The sequence below is a fragment of the Neophocaena asiaeorientalis genome, unplaced genomic scaffold, assembly GCF_003031525.2.
Source record: "Neophocaena asiaeorientalis asiaeorientalis breed wild unplaced genomic scaffold, Neophocaena_asiaeorientalis_V1.1 scaffold177, whole genome shotgun sequence".
Classification (NCBI taxonomy): domain Eukaryota; kingdom Metazoa; phylum Chordata; class Mammalia; order Artiodactyla; family Phocoenidae; genus Neophocaena; species Neophocaena asiaeorientalis.
This window is the reverse complement of record NW_020172779.1, coordinates 17482440-17508611: the sequence shown is the minus strand read 5'-3', so window position 1 is coordinate 17508611 and position 26172 is coordinate 17482440. Positions and strand designations below refer to the sequence as shown.

Genomic DNA, 26172 nt, shown 5'->3' with positions numbered 1-26172 from the left:
AAGACTGGCCCAATGCCAGGCTGTGCCACTTATAACCTCTGTGAACTGCAGCTGTTTTGCATAAAGACAGGGAACTCCTTCGGGGCAGGGGCTATGCCATGATCACCCCTAGCTTCAGGTCATACCAAACGCCTAGTATACGGGTGGGACTCAATAGATGCATTCATTCATTTGTCCATTCATTCATTCATCAGTGTTAGGTCCTATCTAGACAGTGGAGATTAACAGTGAATAAAACAGATGTATCCCATGTCCTCAGAGCATACACTATAGCTAGCAGTGATACAGACAAGGAAATAAACAGTTACAATGCAGGGCTATAGGTATCTCTATGAGAGGAGGGCATCCTGCAGGAGCACATAGGAGGGATAGTAGTTAAAAGTCCAAGAAATCCTCATTTATGAGGGGATGTATAATCTGGGGTCCAAGGCATGAGTCGAAGTTAGCTGGGTGAAGAGGACAGGGAAAGAAAGCGCACCCTGAGGGATGGAATGAAGACTTGAGAGCAAAAGAGAACATAATGCCTTTGAAGAAGCAGAAGTAATTCAAAGTGACTAGAATATAAAATGCACATGCATTTAGGGTTCAGAATACAGTGGGGAGGTGGCAACTGGTGTTAGAAGTGTTAGGATAGCAAGACACGGAACTAGAGAAGCAGACAAAAACCAGATCATAAAGGTCCTTAGAAGCCCTGCAAAAATGCTTGCCCAATATCCCAAAGGAAAGGAAGGGCTTTCAGCAGGGGAATAAAATGATCATATTTGCATCTTTTAAAATATCCGTTTGGTTGCTGTGTAAAGAATGGATTAGAGGAGGCCAAGACAGGTGATATGAAGATGAATAAAAAGGCTATTAAAGTTGTCCAGGCTAGAAATGCTAGAATAAAACTATAATATGGAAATGATATTAACTGACCCATCTATTTCACGTGCGTGTTTATTCATTCATTCTCATTCATTGCCTAGCTCACTCATTCAACCGTGGTTTACTAAATCCCTCCTCAAATGCACCTAACTCCCTACTACAAGGATGGAGAGGCCCCCGTCCTGCCATCAAGGGTTATCGCCCAGTGGAGGAGAGACCAGTAACTAACCGTTGTGTTCACGTGATAAGCGCTGAGGGTAGGGTGGTAATGTGAATGTTTGGCTTGCTGGTTTGTTTTTGGTCATCTAGGTTGCCTTTCCCCTTTCTCTGGACGACAGAAGCTTTCTTTCCTGTGGGAAACCCATCCTGTGTGGTCTGGGTGAAAATAAGCAAGCCAATCTGTTCCCTGACTGCCAAGGTTACTGAAGTTTGGACGTATAAACCTACCAGGGACAACCGAGTCCCCATGAGATTTAGTGTATATACCCTGAAAGAGAGAGGGTGTCTCTTCTTCAGGGTTGTGACTTGTAAAGACAGTGAAGACCCAGCGTTGCCAAGGGCCAACTTGCCTCCACCTCAAAGGTCTGGTGAGACTGAAGTTGGGGTAAGCAGAGCTAAAAGGTAGAGAGAGAGGAAGAACATTAACGCCCTAATTGTAACATTTAAACCATAAAATCATCTCCACCATCTCCTTATCCTAGTTACATAAACCAACATTTTCCTCCTTCTGACTATACAAATTTGAGTCAGGTTTCTGTCACTTACATCCAGAAGGATCCTAATATAAATAGATTCATGAGAATACAGAGCAAGAGGGGTATACAACGGCTTGTAGAAAAATAAGTTTCCTGGAACTCAATCTTGACCTGGTAAGAGTGATGAGTGCGTCAACCAGGTGGAAGGAGTAGAAGAAGAAGACATTGCAGGCACAGAGGAATGGACAGAACCTGAAGGCATGAAAGAACAGGGAATATCCAGGGAACCACACAAGTGTCTATGGGCAAGTGCACAAGAGTCACAGGTTGGTGGGGAGGCGAGGATGGAGCCTTAGGGAAGGTCCAGAGATGCTTCCTCCTTCTCCTGCGTCCACACCTCCCAAAACTCACATATACCCGGACAGGGGAAATGTTTGCTCTAAGCTGTTCTTATTTGATACGTACTTCAGGATCATCTGGGTGTACTGTCCTCTCATCCTTCTACCCACAATCTGCTTTTACATCCTGAAGCCTTGCTTATGGCATCCCCTAGATTTTCAACTTTCCTGACTTTTCCTATTCTCTGAAATCCTTTAGGACTTAACTTTGAGAAGCCCCTCTTGATTCTACCAGGTGGAATTTGTGCCTCTTCCCCTGGGCTCCCACACCCTTGGCATGTGCCTCTTTTAAGCACTTAGTTCATCCTACATCCTATGGAACTAATTTTTGAGTAGCCCCAGTCGGGCGAGCTCTTTGAGAGCAAGGACCTTTACTTATTCATCTTTGAGGAACCCAGCACAGTGCCTGGCCACAAGAGTTGTCAAATACATGTTTTGGCAAATGTTGTAAGTGCCAGCGATACAACCCGAATCAGTTAACAGTGTTTTGGCGTGAGCTCTATAGCAACACCAACGATGAAAATCCAAAGCCGAAGAACGTATTTGAATATTCTAGGTTGGGAAATAGTTACACATCTTCAACTTCTGAAGCTTTTCATTAAACAAGACGAAAGAAGTGTGAGACCAGTTCTGCTTACAATATTTTAGCTTGACAGTTTCTGGGCTCAGCTGGACTCCATGAAGGAATTTAAATAATGGAAAAAGTCCACCCACAACGTCTCTTGGAGCAAGAAGAGAAGTGGGGGAGCCTGCCCATCTCACTTCTGGGATTTGGGGACGATTTTTAAAGTGTCAAACAGTCAGGTTGAAAGGGAGAAAATCCAGTTATCCTGCTTCAGATGTGCAATAGTACCTCTGGGTCCTTGGCATCGTAAAGACCATCACTTGAAAGCTCAGGTAATTTTTCATCTTTCATACAGATGTTATAGTATCAAGCAGACTGAATTTATGGAAGGTATTTCTACCAACATGGCTATTCGCTGACCATTCAGAAGGAAGAAAACATGAACTGGATTCCTTGAGCGTAGAGGAGTTTGAAAATGCACATCTTTAAGCCAAAGCACAAGACCTTATGAACTAGAACTCAGGCTTCACAAATAATGTCCAAAAAGCTTTCATACCAATATAGACGATGCTTAGTTCGGCCAATTTAAGTTTAAAATAACGATTCTAGTGCATCTGGCATCGGAGACCAACCACACACGAACACATGTGCACGTATGCGTGTGCGTATGTGTTTATGTACGTTTGTTTTGCAGGAGAATAACAATGTATTAAGTCACAGTAAAGACTGCATTTTAGCAAACAGAATCCTTAGGTTTCTTACCCAGGACATTCTTGAGATACAGGGCAAGCCACTATAATAATGAGAAGATTTATGACCCAAGACTCTTTCAGTTGCAAATGGCAGAAATCCTGAGTCAAAATGACTTAAGTGATTGTGTCATGTAACTGATTCTTCCGAAAGATTCGTTTCAGAAATAGCGTGATCCGGGGACAGGACCGGGTCACCTTCTCTTCACCTCTCAGCCCTGCCACCCTCCACGTCGGTCGGTTTCTTCCTCTGACAAGGGCTCCCCTTTAGACACAGGAAGGCTACGGCAGCTTCAGATCTGGCAAGCTCTCAAATTAAGTCCTGCAGATAAACAGTGATTTCCTTTTCCAGAAATCTATGCAAAATTTTGTTGTCTCTGACTGTATCATGTGCTCATCCTTGAGTCTGACAAAGTGACCAGGGAAAAGTAATGCCCGGCTGTGCCTGGGCCCCAGAGCTAGGGAGTCAAGCCCCACCCACTCCACGGGAATCAAGGATCCTGGGTGACCAAAGTCAATGGCTGCCAAGGTCACTGTGACAGAGTGTGGAACTAGCATAAGTAGATGCGGGGGCTCCTTGACACTTGTCTGCAACGCTGACCGCCCCTCCTGCTGATAGGCTCACTCTGTGATTAGATAAATATCATGAATTAGCCATAAACCAATGACTGTTCTGTAAGTGACATTCAACTCCATGTTGAATGGAGAGATCTAGAGAGATCTTAGGGGGTGCTCTACCAACTATGCCCCACCCCCATAATACATAACGTTGGCATTAAGCAAGGCAAAAATAAACACTGGGGGAAAAGTAAATCCTTTTTTAGTTCATTAATATTTGTTAAATACATGCCACATTACAGACACTGATGATACAGAAGTGAATAATAAAACTGCTATCATAACGTTGTATATAATTTAGAACAGGCGTAGGCAAGAGTAACAGTATTTGTTGTGGGAAGAGCAATGAACAAAGGCAGGGAGGCTTCTCTGTCTTCTCCTCCCCCCTTTACCTTACTTCTCCATAACCTAAACTTCTCATCCTTCCCCAGTTCAAAAGTAGAATACTTTACTTATATGAATGGCTATCAATAGATACTAAAGGAAAAAGAGAAAGGGACTGTGGAAGAGCTTGGGATGGCTGCCTGATCCCAGCCCACCCAGCCAAAAGGCTCTGCTTTGTGTTAATGGAATAGCAGCCACCCTGTACTACCCACCCGTTAGTCTGGTTGTGCTTATGAAAAGTTTAATTTCTTATCCTTATGAAGCTTTGATTTCAACATGAAAAAAAAAAAAAGTCCTCAAAACAGGGGCAGAAAAGGCTACCCTAAAGGCAAAAATCACGTTACCTAATTGCCATGTGGTAGAACAATTAAACAAATGTACAGAGATTGAGAGCAAAAGATACGCTCACACATGCACACACACATTTATCCACTACAAAAACATATCATTTTGCACACGCTATGTGCAGGCGCTGGCCGAGGCAACATTCTGTTGACAAGCAGCACACTTGTCAATTAGGACAGCGTAAGTCAGAGCTACTTGTCATCGACGTCGAAAGTACTGAATAGATGTTTAGGGTACCCAAGAGTTTGGGGGGGGGCAGGCAGCAGCTTCTTGGGGAGGGGAGACTGACAGATTTTCAGGGGAAAAGATGCCTGGGTTGGTTTCCAAGGATGATCCCAAATCTCACCCCAAGAAGTGGGAGGGAGAGCACCGTAGGTATAAGTGTGTGAAACAGAAGAATGCGGTGTCTGTGGTGAGGGACTCCGTGTTAACTGATCACCTCCGTTGACAGCATGCAAGTGAAGCGGACAGAGAATTACACATACTGAATGCCTGGGCTCTTATTAAGGGCTGAGCCGGCCAGTCAGTGCCTGGTAACAATCTACAGGGGCAGTGACTATCACTGTTAATACACTGTTTATCAACATGCTGGGGAAAGAGGTATTTTTTTAATTAATTAATTTACTTATTTTTGGCTGTGTTGGGTTTTCATTTCTGTGCGAGGGCTCTCTCTAGTTGCGGCGAGCGGGGGCCACTCTTCATCACGGTGCGCGGGCCTCTCACTATCACGGCCTCTCTTGTTGCGGAGCACGGGCTCTAGGCACGTGGGCTTCAGTAGTTGTGGCTCACGGGCCTAGCTGCTCTGCGGCATGTGGGATCCTCCCATACCAGGGCTCGAACCCGTGTCCCCTGCATTGGCAGGCAGATTCTCAACCACTGCACCACCAAGGAAGCCCTGAGAGAGGTATTTTGATAAGGCATTTAGGGGACCAATGGAGAGTGAACCCTCCCCAGAGATCCTGAAACCCCAGATGGCCACTAAATAGTCTTCCCAGGAGAATAAAATCAGGTCCCTGTAGAGAGTACAAGTCGGGTTGGGCTGAATTTTCAGTGCCTGAGCCAGACAGTCTGAGTGCAGCACCTGGTAGGCTGGCCTCCTTCTCCACCTTTCCTGGATACAAGACTCAGCCTTTTGCCAATATTGCTTGACAGTAAGAAGAATGAGTAGTAGTAGTAGTAAGCAACTCTACTGCTTAATGACTGTGAAGCATATATTCAATAAATATCAACTTGCACTGGGCACCAAGTTACAAATCTGCACATGGCTGGACCTGGTCTTGGTATAGCCTTTCTGCGTAAGACAAAAGCTCACTGCTTTCACCTCACGGACTGGTCCATCCTCACGAGTCACCACTAGGAGGTGCGTCAAATAGACTAGTTTTTCAAAATGAGGAAACTGAGGTCCCGAGACAGGAAGTGACTTTCCCACGTTACAAAGCTAAAAGCATCAGCTCTAACACTTGGACTCTGCCGATCCAGTCGAGACACTTCTCGCGCTCTCACCCACAGCCCCTCACCCCATGCCTCATTCTTCCTCGTCAAAAGGCACAAATTATCCTGGGTTTTCCTTCCTTGTAGAGCAACTGTGAGCATTCCACGTGGCAGCCTGGTGGACAATCCCTAAGTTCCTGTGCTAACAATCAGCCATGAGGCTGCCTGAAAACTGCATTTATTAAAGGACACGCAAACCAGCATCAGCCTTTGCGTTACCGGCCGGCTTTCTCCTTGGGGATTCGCAACGCTGCTGCTGCTTATGGCGATGAATGAGTTAATAATGAAGATGAAGGTTTCTGGGTGCCTGAGCAGAGGGTAGCTGTCCACTAAAATGGATTAGCCTTGGCCAGCGGGAGTGGCCCTGAGGGGAACCCTGCTTTATGCTCCTCCGGGGACCTCGTTTAGCACCGACCACCTTGTCATAAGGATCTGTTGCTAAAGGGAAAGCAATTTTGGCCACCTGCTCGGAAACGCTGACCACTCTGGCTGCCTGGTGATTTCGAGTTTGCAGAGTGGGTCCAGCCCCAGAGGAGGGAGAACAGAGGGGAGACAGAAGTCTGGCTTCTCTGCTTCCTCCAGAGCCAACGGGGTGTGTGACCTGGGAGAAATCACCTCCCTCTAAGCCTCAGTATCCTCACATACCAATCAGAGTACAGGACTAGGTGATCCTTCTAGAAAGACCATCTGTGATCCTATTACTTAAGCCACGATGTAAACTGTCAGTAACGACAACTCACCAACACCTCCACGAGTATTTGCTGTTAAAATGGAGCCAAAGCCAATAAAACACAAAAAAAAACAAAACAAAAAAATTGGAGCCAAAGCCTTCAGCAAAAGGCTGAGTTTCCCAGTTTGACACAGTGAGAATTACCTGAGTTCAGAATGTTAAAATCTCCAAGTTTCAGGGACTGAAACTTTCTCTCTCTCTCTTTTTTTTTTTTTTGCGGTACGTGGGCCTCTCACTGTGGTGGCCTCTCCCGTTGCGGAGCACAGGCTCCGGACGCGCAGGCTCAGCGGCCACGGCTCACGGGCCCAGCCGCTCCGCGGCATGTGGGATCTTCCCGGACCGGGGCACAAACCTGCGTCCCCTGCATCGGCAGGCAGACTCTCAACCACTGCGCCACCAGGGAAGCTCTCTTTTTTTTTTTTTTTTTTTTTTTAAGAGACGAAATAGACTTATCCTTTATTCCAACTGACAAGCTGCAGAGAGCGGCAATTAGACAAACATTCCACCAGGTATCCAAGGCCCTCCCCGGCTCGGCAGAATCCCAGACCCCAGCTCCACCTCACTGTCTGGTTTAGGTTTCTTCCTCTTCTTTTTCCTCCTCCTCGTCGTCCTCACCCCAGCTGAAGGTGCCATCGGGCAGGCTAGAGACGCGGACGACCTGCTTGCTGGGGTCGCTGAGGCTGAGGTACTTGCCCTCCTCCAGCTTCATGCAGGTGTCGATGACACAGCACAGGTGCGCCTGGCGTTCTCCACGTTCGGGTTGATCTGACTGGCAAACGCACTGGGCTTGAACTGCTGGGCGCCCAGGATGACGTGGCATGAGGAGTCTTTCTCGTGGTACCAGGACGCGTAACCCAGCTTGAGGTACTCGGATCCGGCCAGCAAGGCATAGCAGGTCCAGCGGGCCAACTTGTAGCTGTTGTTCTTCAGCAACTCACTGAGAATCCAGCTTCTGACGTCAGTCAACGCCATTAGGGTGCCTGGAGTCCCACTCGTTGAGGGTCTTGATGTTGATGAAGGACACAACCCCACTGGCGCCAGTCATGACACCGCCGTGCTCACAGCGGACGATGAGGTCAGTGTCAACTCTGAGCTTCCACCTGTGGTAACGGCGTGCCACAGAGGCGACCCCATTCTTATCCATGTCGTCCTCCACAAACGGGTTTGGGGTGGGGAAGTTGTATCTTTCCTTCCCCATCCTCAAGTACTGTGGCCAGAAGTGGTGGTTGATGTAGGTTTGCTTCCGTGGCCAGGTTGCGGGGCGAGTTGAAGGAGTTGCCTTCATCTTGAGGGGACTCGTTGGCTGCCTCACTCACTGTCAGGAGGTCAAAGTCACAGTTTTTTTTTTGTTTGTTTGTTTGTTTTTTTGCGGTACGCGGGCCTCTCACTGTTGTGGCCTCTCCCGCTGCGGAGCACAGGCTCCGGATGCGCAGGCTCAGCGGCCATGGCTCACGGGCCCAGCCGCTCCGCGGCATGTGGGATCCTCCCAGACCAGGGCACGAACCCGTGTCCCCTGCATCATCGGCAGGCGGACTCTCAACCTCTGCACCACCAGGGAAGCCCCAAAGTCACAGTTTTGTCCCTCTTGTCAAAGAAGAGCTTGGACCCGACTCTCTGGACAGCCATGTCCCAGGAATACACAGAGTGGGTGCAGCTCGTCAGTGTGGCCAGAATGGCGTCAGTGGCAAACACGTTCCCCTGAGTCTTTACCAGCTTCCAGATGACGGGGTCGTCCCTGGTGGCACAGTGGTTAAGAATATGCCTGCCAATGCAGGGGACACGGGTTCGAGCCCTGGTCTGGGGAGATCCCACACGCTGCAGAGCAACTAAACCCGCGTGCCACAACTACTGAGCCTGCACTCTAGAGCCTGCGAGCCACAATTACTGAAGCCCGCGCTCCGCAACAAGAGAAGCCACCGCAATGACAAGCCCGCGCACCGAAACGAAGAGTGGTCCCTGCTCGCCGCAACTAGAGAAAGCCCGCGCGCAGCAACGAAGACCCAATGCAGCCAAAAATAAAAAAATAAATATATTTATTATTATTTTTTAAATCTCTAAGTTTCAGGGGCCACCCCAGATGGAAAGAACTATAATCTACAGGAAGAGGCCTAGGGGGTCCCTTAACAAACAAACACCTTAGGGGATTCTCCTGATCACGCAAGTCGGGAAACAGTGGGATAGAGGAATGTAGCCTTGATGGTGGTGTGTGGAATCTGCAGGTTACAGACCCACGGTTCTCGAGCCTGGGAGCATGGGAAGCACCAGGAGCTTTACCTTCCCTGCCACTCTGATGCCATTTCCAGAAATTCGGATTAAGTTGGAATGGGATTTTGTTTTGGGGGTGTTGGGGGTCTTAAGGACTCCCCAAGCGATGTTCATATGCAGCCAGGGTCAAGAACCTCCGCCCCAAACTCAAACTGGCTGTTAATCCTACGTCCTCAATGTTCCTCCTCCACCACCAAGGGGGTAAGCGGAAATCCAACCAAGTTCTGATGTTCCTGCCAGGGCTCTGCTGAGCCATCTGGCGCCTGGTAGAGACAAGGGATGCCAGAGGACCAAGTTCCACCACACAGCAGCACGGGAGCAAGAGATGGGAGGTTCCTTGGGCATAATGGGGGCATCGACTGCTCCATGTTGCCGGGAGATGGGACTCACATTATGTCTGTTCACGTCATAAGTACTCAGTGGAGGCTGGCTGGACTGAAACCTGGGAAGAACCAGGACGGCTTTTAGGAGATCACAGGAATCCTTCAGTCCTAAGATCCGTGGCGAATACTGTCAAGAGCAAGTTGATCATTTTATTCAATTTTTAAAAGCAGAAATCGTGGTAACTATAGCTGCTATTTTTTGAGCTCCGACTACGCCCTCTGCACTAGGTTAGACCCAACAATGAGCACCACCAACCCTCACACCATCCGCAGAAATTAGGAGTCTGACCCCATGCGTCTTAGGCAAGGACACTCAAGGTCAAAGATGCGAAGGCTGCACAGCCAGCACAGAAGTCCAAATCCACATCTGCTCCCTTCCCCAGGACACGCCAGCCCCACAGTTTATTCAGTAGATTGTCTGATCTCTGTGTAACGAAGCCTCTCCCTCTGCCCATCACCTAATTCCATGTAATCTCCAGGAGCGCTGTCTCTGGAGCACTGTCTCTGTAGGAGAGAGCCGCCCTTCTCAGCCGTCTGAAATGTCTACACCAGGAGCGGGGGCCCGTCTGTAGGAGGTGGTGTGGCAGTTAAGCGGCCAACGTAAGTCTATTACGGGAGGAGCGTCCATTCTGAGGGTGACCTGACATTTTTAAAATGTCTATTTGCCACCAACAATATCCTTTCAAACTTTTCAAAATCCTCTAAAACCAACAAAGTCAGCCACAGTGTGAATCAGCCTACCTTCCCTGTCACTGCCTGAGTGGTGCTATTTCAGCAATGAAAGGAGATGTGTGTTTCTGTGTGTAGATGCATGTGTGGGTGTGTGTATGTGTATCTGTCTCTCTCTGTGTATGCGTGTGTGGGCACATAAGCACATGTGTGTACATGTATTTGAATATATGCATCTATGTGTATGTGCGTGTGTCTATGCATGGGTGGGTACATATGTGAGTGCATATGTGCATATCTATGTATGTGTGTGTTTGCGTGCATGCGGAAACATGTGTGTATGTATGTGTGTGGTTTAAATCCTATGGATTTAGAAGCCATAGGGACTAGGACGTGTAGACAAGACAGAAAAGTCCCCAACAACAAAGTGGACACAGGACAGGATAGAAGGACCTGATTCCATTCATTCCTTTCACGATGCAGAAGGAGAGAAAAGAGCACAGATCTGAAGACACAATCAGCCCTCGAATCCCAGCTCGCCTCTGGTAATTTATCAAATGGGTTATAGGACTCAGAATCCTCAACTATTATACAGAAGGAGAAAATAGCTGTATATGGAACTGATGCCCACCTTGATCACTTGCAGGTCTCAGCAGGTCATTTAACTTCTCTGTGCCTCAGTTTCCCCATAGGATTATTATGATGATTAAATGAGCTAATAAATGTAAAACAAAACATATGGCATGTAATAAGTGTCACTGTTACTCCTAACTCAAAAATATTATTGCTCTGTTCCACTTCACTATCCTGGGAAAGACATCAAAGACGTATTTCCTTTAATATTCAAGTTAGAGAAACTGCCACCCCCGTGACTGTGAATCGACAGAGCATCCGGTCTTTCTCCTGGGGTTGCCCCCTCTCCGAAATGACTATGGCTCTCCAAGCGCTGCTTAATGGTTCTACTAACCCGCTCTGGTTGCAGGTATTTTCTTCTTTCTCCAGCCATTCACGGTCCAAGTTGTCATTGCTCCACAATTTCTTTTACAGAAAGTATCCTGGTTTGTTCTAAGCTTGGGCACAATCTTCTCTGTTCACTTCTCCGCATCCGCTACCCCGCCGGTTTCTAACATTGCCTGGGGTTTGGCAAACCTTACTCCATGCTAGAGGAATAGCAAACAATAAAGCAACGAGTGGCGTATGTTTCTCCCGAGGTTGCTCCTGGGTCTCACAACTGTTAACTCAAACTTGGGATTTCATTTCACATCTGGCAGCCTTCCTGGTGAAGGAGGCATCCAATCCTCATTGATGAGACCCCGCTGCCAATCCCTCCTTCAGAGACCGACAGCCGTTCCTTGGTGCACAGAAAGAAGGTCCCTTCCAGCTCCCTGCCCACATCTGGCTCAGGCTGGCTTCTTCTCTGACCCAGAATGTGAGAAAGCAGGGAGCACCCATTTCTTCAGGACACGCCCTGTTCTTCCATCCACCTACGGGATGGAATCTGATTGCCCAGGACAGACAGGGCAGTCGTTGTTGGCATTTGTTTCTCAACTTAAATAGAGCAGGTTGAGAACACCAAGAGTCCAGCACAAATCCACATTTAGGAGGAGTAATTCTTCAAGGGCTGGGTCAGGAGAAAGACACGCTCAGCTTACATCAAAAGGCCAAGTGGGGCTTCCCTGGTGGCACAGTGGTCGAGAGTCCGCCTGCTAATGCAGGGGACACGGGTTCGTGCCCTGGTCCGGGAAGATCCCACATGCTGCGAAGCGGCTGAGCCCGTGAGCCATGGCCGCTGAGCCTGCGTGTCCGGAGCCTGTGCTCCGCGACGGTAGAGGCCACAAGAGTGAGAGGCCCGCGTACCCCAAAAAAAAAAAAAAAAAAAAAAAAAGGCCAAGTGCTCCGTTCAGCAGAACAATAGGTGGTAGGTTTTCCTGATATGAAACCGAAGAGCTTCAGTAGTAATTATCCGACAGATAATTAATGCTCCCAACTGCAGGAAGCAAATGTTATCAGTGACCCCAAAATGTCCACATTCCAATGAAAGAAAAAAAATTAAAGGCCCTATTCCTTGGGCACCTCATCAACAGAGATGTGGTGAAGACAAAGTGAAATGTGCTTTGTGAATTTTAGAAATTTTAGCAAATTAGGGCACAGGGAGACTTGAGAGGAAGACACCAATTCTTCAAATCTGGTAGTTAAATCCTAGAGCAATGACTCAAAAAACTTAAGAAACATCAATGTGTTTTTGCCCCAAGCTGGTGCCACCAGCCAAACGGGGAGCATGAGGGGAGTTGCCTACCTTGCAAGCTGTTTTGAGGATTAAATGAACAAACAGATTTGAAATCTCAGTGTAAATGGTTGTTCTACCCCCATCACCTTTCTTATTTCCACAGTGCCCAGAACTGCACCTTATACACTGCAAAGTCTGAGATGAGTTCTGTACAGTAAGTGATGGATATAAAGCTGGAGTCTGAAGAAGAGGTGAATGGCACCCTGCTGCCCCAAGGTCAAAGGAAGTGAGGGCTCCCAGGGGCCTCAGAGGTCATGCCGGCCAGTCCCCCTGCTCTGCAGGAGAGGGAACCTGTCCTGAGCGGCCAAGGAGCCTTCCCACGGCCACACGACAACCCTCCTCATTCTCAGACGGGAGGTCACGCAGGCTCCTTTTCTGCTCCAGATCTCCCTGTGGGATCAGGCCGAGGCCGGGACTCCTCCTGAAATTTCAGCCTTGCTTTCCTCCTACCCCTTCCCTATCTTGCACCCTCCACCCTCCACCAATGCTTTTACTTGTAGGCTCTCCTTCGAAAATCCCTTGCACTCAGATCCTTGGCTTGAAGTGTGTTTCTTGGAAGAAACTGACCTAAGACAGACCCTATCATTCTAGCACTCCTTCTACTGGATGTCTTTTTTTTTAAACTCAAAAATGTTATTTTATTTTGAATCCCAGTTTTAATCTTTTCATGCTTAACTTTTTGTGTTTGTTTGTTTTAATTTTTATTGGAGTATAGCTGCTTTACAGTGTTGTGTTAGCTTCGATGGTACAGCAAAGTGAATCAGCTATACGTATACATATATCCCATCTTTTTTGGATTTCCTTCCCATTTAGGTCACCACAGAGCACTGAGTAGAGTTCCCTGTGCTATACGGTCGGTCCTCATTAGTTATCTAATGCTTTTTGTAGGTTCAGGAAGTGTCTGTAGGGTTTCAAAGCTACTCTAGGTATTCTGGACAAAATCGGTAGTTTTCAAACTGTCTTCAGAAGCAGCAACCATTTTTCAGATGAAGCAAAACCTTCCTTGGAGCCACAATGTAGAAAACAGATACGAGTCCCTTGCTCAGTCCACAGATGGTGGGACTTGAAGCCCCTTCTGTCGGTGTTCTCTTTACCCGCGTCATCCCCAAGTCACCTCTTGAAGATGTGAATACTCAGTGAAACCCTACTGGCAAACAAGCAAATTGAGGCGTTTGCTGTGATGCCTCCTGATTTGACTTTGGTGCTCTGGAATGCAGTTCTCAGGTCAATTTCTATTTTTGTAGAAGAAAAGCAAACGGGTCCCATCCCTCCTTGTTTCAGCAGGTGACCGCTGCTTCTGTTCCTGGCACCATTCCCAGACCCCTGGCTGCTCGCGCCCCACCCCCTTGCCAAGCTCCACTATCAACCTCAGGTGACCAGGCGAGCTGCAATCTACTTTCCTTTTATTGCAGTTTGGGGTCTCATGCATCACGCTGCCAGATGTGACCAGAAGCCTTAGCAGTCAAATGCCCGCTGCCATTTACAGTCTGAATTCAGAAGTGGCGAGCACCTCTTTCCCGGGGCAAGCCTGCCTTTCTGCAAGAACTCACCATCCGTCATTTCACTGACCAGCCCTCTCCCAAAAATACGTTAAAAGGCTCAAAGAAAAGTAATGTAGCCCAGCAGTGCATTGTAATACGACAACATTTGCAGGGAAGTGTAAATGACCAGACTCCCTGTCCTCCAGAGCAATATCAACTTGATACCACCCGCTTCATTTACAAACTAATTTCACACTCATGAAATCATTCCTATTTTCTGGCAGAAATATTTATGCCTGAGGTTCTTTGAAAACCCATATATATACTTCAAAACCCAAATGTGGCACTTGGGATGTGCCAGGGAGAAAGTGACCCAGAATGGCCTTCATGGGGAACAGCGGTTGGGTACTGGGACAGTAACGGGTTGCCCTGACTGAGAGAAATTCTTTTACCTCAAAGGCCAGGGATATTGAAAAACTTTTCACACTTTGTCAGCTCGGAGGAGGAGGCAGATTGTGGCTTCAACAGAGGCAGCTGCTGAAGGCATCGCGGCAAAAACGAAAAAACACAACCTCCCCAGCATCCGTGCAGAGCTGCAGTGTCACAAACAGAAACAGACCTAGAACCTTTGAAAGACGCAGCCACAAAACGTGCAGTTTGAACTTTCTACATCATTCCGAGAAGAAGAATTTTACATTCTTGGGGCATCAGCCCGGTTAGGAGAAAGCCCACGTTTGATACACACTGACAGAAGCAACGCAAGATTCACATCCCAGAAGGGAGTGTGGGAATGGCGGAAGACGGGACCAACCTTCAACACACACCCATAACCTGTCAGAGCCAGCGACCCCTTTCTCAAGACTTCTTTAGGACTCCTGTGAGGCAGGATTATTATTTAACACCTGTATGACACCTCAAAGAAGCTGTGATCTGAGAGGCAGAGGTTTAGGGGATCTGACAAAGCTGAGTTTGCCCCCATTACTTGCTAGTGTGACCCAGGGGAAGCTGATTACTGTTTCTAAGTATTCGCTTCATTTGGAAACGGGAATAATGTCTAATTCACGGGGTGGCTGCAAGAATAAAATGATGCCTGTAACTTTCCTGACATAATGTATGAAATAAAACAGGTGGTTGAAAATGTCAGTTCCTCTCTTCCTTCTCCTTGCACATTGTGTGATTGATAAACATATATACAATCTATCACATAAAAAAAATCATCGGCTCGGAGCCTTCGTCCTGACGGTGGATGACACCAAATTATACCTTGATCTAATCGAACACCACTGCCATCATCATTTAGTGAAGACCCACTGGGTTGACTGAGTTTTGAATGACTGGGTCTGTTCACTTGCATCTTTATGCTCAGCTCTGCTGTTAACAGCCTGTGGGATTTTAGGCAAGTTAATTAAAAAGTCAAAGTCTCATTTTGCTACTGTGAAATGAACATTTATGGCTGAGTAATATTCCATTGTATAAAAAAAGAATGAAATAATGCCATTTGCAGCAACATGGATGGACCTAGAGATTACATACTAAGTGAAGTAAGTCAGGGAAAGACAAGTGCCATGTAATATGGCTTATATGTAGAATCTAAACAAAAGATACAAATGAACTTATACATAAAATGGAAATAGACCCACAGACATAGAGAACAAACCTACAGTTACCAAAGGGAAAAGAATGAGGAGGATAAATTAGGAGTTTGGGATTAACATATACACACTATTAGATATAAAATAGATAACCAGCAAGGACCTACTGGACAGCACAGGGAACTATACTCAATATTTTGTAATAACCTACAAAGGAAAAGAATCTGAAAAAAATAGATATACATGTATGTATATATCTATACATATAGATCACTTTGCTGTACACTTGAAATCACTTTGAAATCACTTTGCTGTACACTTGAAATCACTAACACAACATTGTAAATCAACTATATTCCAATTTTTTAAAAATGAACATTTAGCCCAGTGATCTCTCCTTTCCCTTCCAGACCATTTCCAGAGAATGTGTTACAGACACAAAGTGTAAAGGGGGTTCTGACAGAGATGAAGATACGGTGGGATGCTTCTTCTTGGAAGTGAGGGTTTGGGTATCACCACTGCACGAGGTGGAAACTAACCCAGAAAAGAAAAGAGCTGCTTGCAAAAGTGAAGCACATCTGACAATAAGTGACGGGGAAAATATTACATATGCAGATTCATCACCTATGAGGATGTGCTCAATCGTGCTGAAAAGAAAGATCACCAGTTATTAAGGTAAACTCATTTTGGCTTACTCTGATCAAGAAATCCAAGCAAAATTCCATTCTGCTCTCAAGTTGGCTCACCTTCACGAGTTCTCTATGATTAACCCTAGCGATAAGTGACACACCGTCTCACCACTCCTCACCCCAGAGACACCATCACTGCCCTCTCCTCTAGACAACTCATCCTATACCTCTTCCACTTCCTCTCTCATAGAAGCGGTACCAAATTGTTCAAGACGTCTTTCAAAAATATGCAAAACCTTTGCTGTTTCATAATTGCTTACTGAATGCAAGATCAACTCTTTCATGGTCTTCCTTAGAGTCCTTGAGCACCAGCCTTGTGCCGGGAACTACGCCAGTTAGAGAATAAAGGGGTGAGTGGAGCCTGGTCCTTGCCCCCAGAAGCAAAAATTCTGAGTGAGACGCAGAAGACAAGTCAACAGAGCATGTTAATATTGGGGAGAGATGCCTTATGGAAGGAAGTGCTGTTGCAGGCGGAGGAGGAAAGATTCCTCCTGACACTGTCATTGGGGATGACCTTGAGGACAAAGCACAGTAACCGACGGACGTGTTGAGCACACCCCATAGTTTCCTGCCTTCCTGCCTCTGTTCACGGTGTTTCCTCTGCCCACATTCCACCCCATTCCCTCCTTCCTAACATGGGTCAAGCAACAGCTCCTTCCGGGAACTTTCCCCAACACACCCAGCTGGAATTACAGATTTCCTCCTGAGGGATTGCTCACAGTGGGCTGCTGGGCGCTCTGTTTAGCTGTCATTTTATTTTCTGTTCTCGTTAGAGCCACTTGTTTACATGTGTCCCCCAGCTCAGCTATGGGCTCTTAGAGAGCAGACTCCATGCTCTATTCATCTCCTTAGTTCCCATAGCCCTAAGTACAATGCATTGCATCTAGTAGGCAATGGATAAACAGCGGCTAGATTGAATTGTATTCATAGTCAATCCTTATTTAAAGAGAGCAGCTGAGGTTCATCCTTAGCGTGTAGAGAGGGAAGTACATGATAATGCCTTATCCTGGGCATCCCCAAACCTCAGACTTTCTGCTCAGGTCCAGGTGTACTTCCTTTCATCTTTCTTCCATGTACCAGCTCGTCTGCAGGCTCCACTCATTCGTACCCTTAAAATGTACACAACAAATGTATACAACTTCGCTCCATATGTGGATTCTGTTCCCTACTTTGCTTGTAACTATTCTACACTTTGATTTTCTCTTGTTTTCTCAAGCATCACTAAAAGTTACTTCTGTGTCTTGCCCGTGTCTGGCTCCTCTTGTTGAGGACTGGGTTTGTTTCCCCTCTACAAAATAAAACTTTTCTTCCCCCAAACTGTACTTTGTCATCTTCTTTTCCCCTGGAAGCTAGTCAGAGGAAGCAATATAACCCTCATCAATGCTCTCATCAGGCAGTAGATGATGCTCTGAAAAGGTTCCCTCCACGTGGTCCAGGGTGAGCACTCAAAACTCCCCCTCTTCCTCCCCAGAATCTTTGGTCCATGCATCTCACCTCGGACAGCCAAAGGATCCTTGCTGACCAATCTTAACACACAGATTCTGTTTGTGATCAGCTAACCCTCTATCTGCTCACAGGTAAGGATTCTGCCTTAGTCTGTACCTTCTACTAGACTCACAGCCTGCTTTCTACAAAAGAGCTGCCGTTTGTCACATTCTCCTGTAATTTGCTCTCATGAGTCAACCTCCTTAACATTCTTTGAAACTTCACCGTTATCTTCATTTCCATTTCAAGTGCCTCACCTGGATGAACCGACAGCACCTCACCTCACTCAAGTCTTAACCTCTCTCCAACCCATTCACTATGGTAACGGTCTCCTTTTTGACTATATTTGATTGCACTCCAAAAGTAAAATATATTTCAGCGTGCTCTCTCACCCTCAATCTCTATCTACCTATCTACCTACCTATCAATCCATCTACCTAGCTACTACCTATAATTTATGAGTTGTATAATCTAGATTTATCATTACCATTACTTAATATCTCAACACAAAACATACATTTCCGTGAGGCTCACCATTAATGATTATGAACAGAATTCACATTCTGCTTTTCTCTTATTCAACAGAGTCACTTACTCACCCTTCCTGTGTATCAGGCAGCGGACTCTTGCACGGGGCAGGGGCTGAACTGGGTCTGCTTACTAACTCAGAGCTGGTGGCAAGTCAGGCGCATTCATACACCTCCACCCCCGAGTCCTCCAGGCAGTGGATTAGAGCTCTTTCTCGCTTCCCGGGCATCTTCCTCCCCACGTGACCCCAGCAAAATGCAGCTGTGCTCCAGGGCTCCACGTAACCTACACAGGGAGACACTCGCTTAGACAAAAACCCAGGAGGCTCACGGTCCTCAATTCACGGATTTCCACTTCCTGGGGAACCTACAAACCAGTGGGATTTGATGTGGACACAGGACTCTGTTAAAGCAGGATCCGCTCCGCGTTTCACTGTAGTTGTTTCACTGACCCTGAGAATAAGGGATCTGGAAGAAGCCCTGGCATCACGGTACGGAGGAGGCGACTGGGCTGCTTCTCCTCGGGCCCCTTCCTGAGGCTTTCTGCTCTTCCTCACCTCTCAGCCTTGGGGTGCCCCTGGGCTCTGACCCACTCGCTTCTCATCACCCTCCCTCGTTAGCGGACCTCCTATATTCCCATGACTTCAAATGACATCTGTTTTTCAAGTTTTTTTTTTTAATTAAGGTAAGTGACATAAAGTGAAATGCACATATCTTAAGTGTACAGTTAGATGATTTTTGACCAACATATGGACTTGCATAACCAATATCCCAACCCCAAACAAGATACAAAATATTTCCGTCACACCAGAAACTTCTTTTATATTCTCCTCCACTCAATTCCTGACCCTCCTCCAGAGACAGCCACTCCTCTGATTTCTGTCCTCCTAGCTTTGCCTATTTGTAAACTTCATACAAGTGGAATCATACAACACATCCTCTTTCCTGTCTGTCTTATTTTGATAAGCATAAAGTTTTCAAGATTCACCCTGTGTTGATGAGTGAATTAGCAGTTCCTTATTTTTCATTACGGACACGTGTTCCACTGTGCAAATATAGCACAACTGGGTTGCAGCTCAACTTGAAGGGAACTTAGAGGTTGTCACTCCCATCTTTACAACAGGAAAAAAACTGAACCATGAGAATCAGTGATTTCTGTTAGACCCATCAGAGAACTGAGGTTACGGGGAAACTACAGCCCTAAAATCTGGAGAGATAGGTGAATGCAGAGTCTCATCTGAGAACAGAAGCATCTGAAGCCGGAAACTGGTGGGAACACTTGCATGGTAATTTTGACAAATCGGTGGAGGCTGAGGGGGAGTAGCCTGTGTCTTAGGGAGGCCACCACACCTTTGCAGGTTTTAGCTCCAGCAATCCTAGTGGGTCCTCACACTGCAGAGCTGAGAGAGGTTCCCTTGTGGCCCTGGCAGGTGGAAGAGAAGAATAATCCTTGTGAAATGCCCCCAGCCCCTTTTTCACAACAGAGTCCAACCCTCCAGGGGAAAATATTTCACCAGCATTCTATCCCACCTTGGAGAAAAGCATTTGCAACCAAACATTTCTGGTACTAACTTCTGTAAGGCTGAGGTGCAAGGCCAGGCTGACCCTTCTCCAAAAAGACCTCTCTGGACCCCCATGGTGGGCACTAAGAACTCTTCCTCCAGCCCCTGGCCCAGCCCCGTCTTTGCAGATATGACACTATATTAAAAATATCTGCCCATATATTTGTCTTCTCTATCAGAATATGATCCTCAAGGCAGAGGCAGTGCCTTGTCCATCTTGGTGTCTCCAGGACCACAGCAGGACTTGCACTTGGAGAGCCCGCAGATCATTCAAGTGCGAGTGTGTGATAATTTGAGTTAAAAGATTGTCTTTGTAGTGAGGGGGAAATGAGCTCAAAATTCTTCTTCAATTTAGGAACTCATGATTTCACAGAAATTCGGTTCTGTAACTTGGTCCCGTGTGTATAAGCCTCCTCACCACCTAAAGGCATGAGTCTTCATGCTTCCTTCCTTCTGTCCCATTTATTTCACATTATCTACCACTCTCCTAGGCATGGCAATGACTTCTAAAGCTTGAGCTTTTAGGTGCCGAGGGCAAGAGCAGGAAGTTCACAAAGCAAAAATACAAATGGATAATAATTATATAAAAAATATTTAACCACACTAATTATAAAACCTGCACTCGTACAGCTTTTAAACTATTATATTAGTTTATAATAACACTAAAATATCACTTTTTCCTTCAATTATCAACGTCTTTTTAAGTGAATGTTCCCAGCTGCTGATATTCAGCAAAACACAATCTCCAAAGCACTAATACGTCAATGCCCGCAATGACCCCGTTACATAGATGTGACCTCTATTTCACATTCAGGGAAATGAGTCTCCAAGAAGATAAAGCCTCTGACTGTTTAAATTGTCCATCCCCAATCCCAAATCCTCTTCATCTCTTAACACTATTTCCAGGTATTATCTCTTTCAGGAAACCTTCTAGGATAGAGAACCTTAAGCTGGCATACTCCATAATCTCCTGTGTATATCCCTCCATCTCTGAACTTGCACGGCATTTCACATGCATTGGTTTAACGATCTTCCTCTCCTTTCATGATCATCATGAAAAGATTGACTGCTTCGGTTAATCTCTGTATACCCTCCTCCCATCTTCAGCCGCCCGCCATACCATGAACTAGCCAGCCTCAGTGAACGTGTGTTAAACAAGACTGAAAGATGGTGAGCCAGATCTGAACCTTTACCTTTCTGACCTCAAAATCCAGGCTCTTTCTATTATAATACATAATGCAGCCTTGCTGAATTTATTGATGTCTAGCTGCTGATGGGCTTGGAAATACAGCCTACAGGGCAGGCGAGTCAAGATTCCTCGCCTTTGACTGGTATGTATGATACACCCTGCCTGAAAAACAGCTTGCTTCACCTTTCTTTAGTAGACAAAATTTCAGCAATAAACATCGTGTTCTGTAGGGAATGAGCATCTTCCTGGAAACCCACCTGGCCTTTAACTGCCAGGCAACGAGCGAGAGAGGCTTTTCTTTCTTTAACATCTTTATTGGGGTATAATTGCTTTACAATGGTGTGTTAGTTTCACGAAGTGAATCAGCTATATACCTATACATATATCCCCATATCCCCTCACTCTTGCATCTCCCTCCCACCCTCCCTATCCCACCCCTCTAGGTGGTCACAAAGCACCGAGCTGAGCTCCGTGCTATGCAGCTGCTTCCCACTAGCTATCTATTTAACATTTGGTAGTATATACATGTCCATACCACTCTCTCACTTCGTCCCAGCTTACCCTTCCCCCTCCCCGTGTCCTCAAGTCCATTCTCTACATCTGTGTCTTTATGCCTGTCCTGCCCCGAGGTTCTTCAGAAAAAAAAAAAAAGAACAGTTTTTGTTTTGTTTTGTTTTTTTAGATTCCATATATACGTGTTAGCATACGGTATTTGTTTTTCTCTTTCTGACTTACTTCACTCTGCATGATAGACTCTAGGTCCATCCACCTCACTACAAATAACTCAATTTCGTTTCTTTTTATGGCTAAGTGATCTTCCATTATATATATGTGCCACATCTTCGTTATCCATTCCTCTGTCGATGGACACTTAGGTTGCTTCCATGTCCTGGCTATTGTAAATAGAGCTGCAATGAACATTGTGGTACATGACTCTTTTTGAATTATGGTTTTCTCAGGGTATATGCCCAGTAGTGGGATTGCTGGGTTGTACGGTAGTTCTATTTTTAGTTTTTTAAGGAACCTCCATACTGTTCTCCATAGTGGCTGTATCAATTCACATTCCCACCAACAGTACAAGAGGGTTCCCTTTTCTCCACACCCTCTCCAGCATTTATTATTTTTAGACATTTTGATGAGGCCATTCTGACTGGTGAGAGGTGATACCTCACTATAGTTTTGATTTGCACTTCTCTAATGATTAGTGATGTTGAGCATCCTCTTGTGTTTGTTGGCAATCTGTATATCTTCTTTGGAGAAATGTCTATTTAGGTCTTCTGCCCATTTTTGGATTGGGTTGTTTGTTTTTTGGATATTGAGCTGCTTGAGCTGCTTGTATATTTTGGAGATTAATCCTTTGTCAGTTGCTTCATTTGCAAATATTTTCTCCCATTCTGAGGGTTGTCTTTTGATCTTGTTTATGGTTTCCTTTGCTGTGCAAAAGCTTTTAAGTTTCATTAGGTCCCGTTTGTTTAATTTTGTTTTTGTTTCCCTTTCTCTAGGAGGTGGGTCAAAAATGATCTTGCTGTGATTTACGTCATAGAGTGTTCTGCTTCTGTTCTCCTCTAAGAGTTTTATAGTGTCTGGCCTTACATTTAGGTCTTTAATCCATTTTGAGTTTATTTTTGTGTATGGTGTTAGGGAGTGTTCTAATTTCATTCTTTTACATGTAGCTGTCCAGTTTTCCCAGCACCACTTATTGAAGAGGCTGTCTTTTCTCCATTGTATATTCTTGCCTCCTTTATCAAAAATAAGGTGACCATATGTGCGTGGGTTTATCTCTGGGCTTTCTATCCTGTTCCATTGATCTATATTTCTGTTTTTGTGCCAGTACCATACTGTCTTGATTACTGTAGCTTTGTAGTATAGTCTGAAGTCAGGGAGCCTGATTCCTCCAGCTCCATTTTTCTTTCTCAAGATTGCTTTGGCTATTCGGGGTCTTTTGTGTTTCCATACAAATTGTGAAATTTTTTGTTCTAGTTCTGTGAAAAATGCCAGTGGTAGTTTGATAGGGATTGCATTGAATCTGTAGATTGCTTTGGGTAGTAGAGTCATTTTCACAATGTTGATTTTTCCAACCCAAGAACATGGTATATCTCTCCATCTGTTTGTATCCTCTTTAATTTCTTTCATCAGTGTCTTATAGTTTTCTACATATAGGTCTTTTGTCTCCTTAGGTAGGTTTATTCCTAGGTATTTTATTCTTTTTGTTGCAATGGTAAATGGAAGCGTTTCCTTAAGTTCTTTTTCAGATTTCATCGTTAGTATATAGGAATGCAAGCGATTTCTGTTCATTAATTTTGTATCCTGCTACTTTACCAAATTCATTGATTAGCTCTAGTAGTTTGCTGGTAGCATCTTTAGGATTCTCTATGTATAGTACCATGTCATCTGCAAACAGTGACAGCTTTACTTCTTCTTTTCCAATTTGGATTCCTTTTATTTCTTTTTATTCTCTGATTGCTATGGCTAAAACATCCAAAACTATGTTGAATAACAGTGGTGAGGAGAGTGGGCAACTTTGTCTTGTTCCTGATCTTAGTGGAAATGGTTTAAGTTTGTCACCATTGAGAATGATGTTGGCTGTGGGTTTGTCATATATGGTGTTTATTATGTTGAAGTAAGTTCCCTGTATTCCTACTTTCTGGAGGGATTTTACCATAAATGGGTGTTGAATTTTGTTGAAAGCTTTTTCTGCATCTATTGAGATTAATAAATAGTTTTTATTCTTCAATTTGTTAATATGGTGTATCACACTGATTGCTTTCTGTATACTGAAGAATCCTTGCATTTCTGGGATAAACCCCACTTGATCATGGTGTATGATCCTTTTACTGTGCTGTTGGATTCTGTTTGCTTGTATTTTGTTGTGGATTTTTACATCTATGTTCATCAGTGATATTGGCCTGTAGTTTGCTTTTTTTGTGGCATCTTTGTGTGGTTTTGGTATCAGGGTGGTGGTGGCTTCACAGAATGAGTTTGGGAGTGTTCCTCACTCTGCTATCTTATGGAAGAGTTTGAGAAGGGTAGGTGTTAGCTCTTCTCTAAATGTTTGATAGAATTCGCCTGGTTTATGGCTGTTAGCATTTGCCTTATGTATTGAGGTGCTCGTATGTTGTGTGCATAAATATTTACCATTGTTATACCTTCTTCTTGGATTGATCCCTTGATCATTATGTAGTGTCCTTCTCTGTCTCTTCTAATAGTCTTTATTTTAAAGTCTATTCTGTCTGATATGAGAATTGCTACTCCAGCTTTCTTTTGATTTCCATTAGCATGGAATATCGTTGTCCATCCCCTCACTTTCAGTCTGTACGTGTCCCTAGGTCTAAAGGGGGTCTCTTGTAGGCAGCATATATATGGGTCTTGTTTTTGTATCCATTCAGCCAGTCTATGTCTTTTGGTTGGAGCATTTAATCCATTTACATTTAAGGTAATTATCAATATGTATGCTCCTATTCCCATTTTCTTAATTGTTTTGGGTTTCTTATTGTAGGTCTTTTCCTTCTCTTGTGTTTCCTTCCTAAAGAAGTTCCTTTAGCATTTGTTGTAAACCTGGTGTAGTGGTGTTGAATTCTCTTAGCTTTTGCTTGTCTGTAAAGGTTTTAACTTCTCTGTCAAATCTGAATGAGATCCTTGCTGGGTAGAGTCATCTTGGTTCTAGGTTTTTCCCTTTCATCACTTTAAATATGTCCTGTCACACCCTTCTGGCTTGTAGAGTTTCTGCTGAAAGATTAGCTGTTCACCTTACGGGGATTCCCTTGTATGCTATTTGAAGTTTTTCCCTGGCTGCTTTTAATACTTTTTCTTTGTATTTGACTTTTGATAGTTTGATTAATATGTGTCTTGGCATGCTTCTCCTTGGATTTATCCTGTATGGGACTGTCTGCACTTCCTGGACTTGACTATTTCCTTTCCCATATTAGGGAAGTTTTCAACTATAATCTCTTCAAATTTTCTCAGTCCCTTTCTTTTTCTTTTCTTCTTCTGGGACCCCTATAATTCGAATGTTGGTGCATTTAATGTTGTCCCAGAGGTCTCTGAGACTGTCCTCGATTCTTTTCATTCTTTCTTCTTATTCTGCTCTGCAGTAGTTATTTCCACTATTTTATCTTCAAGGTCACTTATCCTTTCTTCTGCCTCAGTTATTCTGCTACTGATTCCTTCTAGAGAATTTTTCATTTCATTTATTGTGTTGTTCATCATTGTTTGTTTGCTCTTTAGTTCTTCTAGGTCCTTGTTAAACGTTTCTTGTATTTTCTCTCTTCTATTTCCAAGATTTTGGAACATCTTTACTATCTTTACTCTGAATTCTTTTTCAGGTAGACTGCCTATTTCCTATTCATTTGTTTGGTCTGGTGGGTTTTTACCTTGCTCCTTCATCTGCTGTGTATTTCTCTGTATTCTCATTTTGCTTAACTTACTGTGTTTGTGGTCTCCTTTTTGCAGCCTGCAGGTTCGTAGTTCCCATTGTTTTTGATGTCTGCCCCCAGTGGCAAAGGCTAGTTCAGTGGGTTGTTTAGGCTTCCTGGTGCAAGGGACTGGTGCCTGTGTTCTGATGGATAAGGCTGGATCTTGTCTTTCTGGTGGGTAGGACTGCATCCAGTGGTGTCTTTTGGGGTGTCTGTGAACTTATTATGATTTTACGCAGCCTCTCTGCTAATGGGTGGGGTTGTATTCCTGTCTTGCTAGTTGTTTGGCCTCGGGTGTCCAGCACTGGAGCTTGCTGGTCGTTGAGTGGAGCTGGGTCTTAGTGTTAAGATGGAGATCTCTAGGAGAGCTCTCACCAATTGATATTACTAGGGGCCAGGAGGTCTCTGGTGCACCAATGTCCTGATCTCGGCTCTCCACCTCAGAGGCTCAGGCCTGACACCTGGCCAGAGCACCAAGACCCTGTCAGCCACATGGCCAGGTATGCAGGGAGTTTCTTGCCTTTTGGGAAATCTGAGGTCTTCTGCCAGCGTTCAGTAGGTGTTCTGTAGGAGTTGTTCCACATGTTGATGTATTTTTGATGTATTTGTGGGGAGGAAGGTGATCTCCACGTCTTACTCCTCTGCCATCTTGAAGGTCCTCCCCAAGAGAGGCTGTTTCTTAAGACACACCTCAGTCACCATAATTGGCACCTTACTCCTATTCTCTCCTCCTTTCTGCAGAGTCCAGGCTCCCCTGATAAGTGAACTCTAAAATGAACAATCTCTTGAGTT

At 45.1% G+C, this 26172-nt stretch overlaps 1 pseudogene; it reads right to left on the bottom strand.

Annotated features, from left to right (window-relative positions):
* Window positions 1-7410: 7410 nt before the first annotated feature.
* Window positions 7411-26172, bottom strand: part of LOC112397170 (eukaryotic translation initiation factor 3 subunit D-like) — a 149034-nt pseudogene continuing 130272 nt past the window's right edge.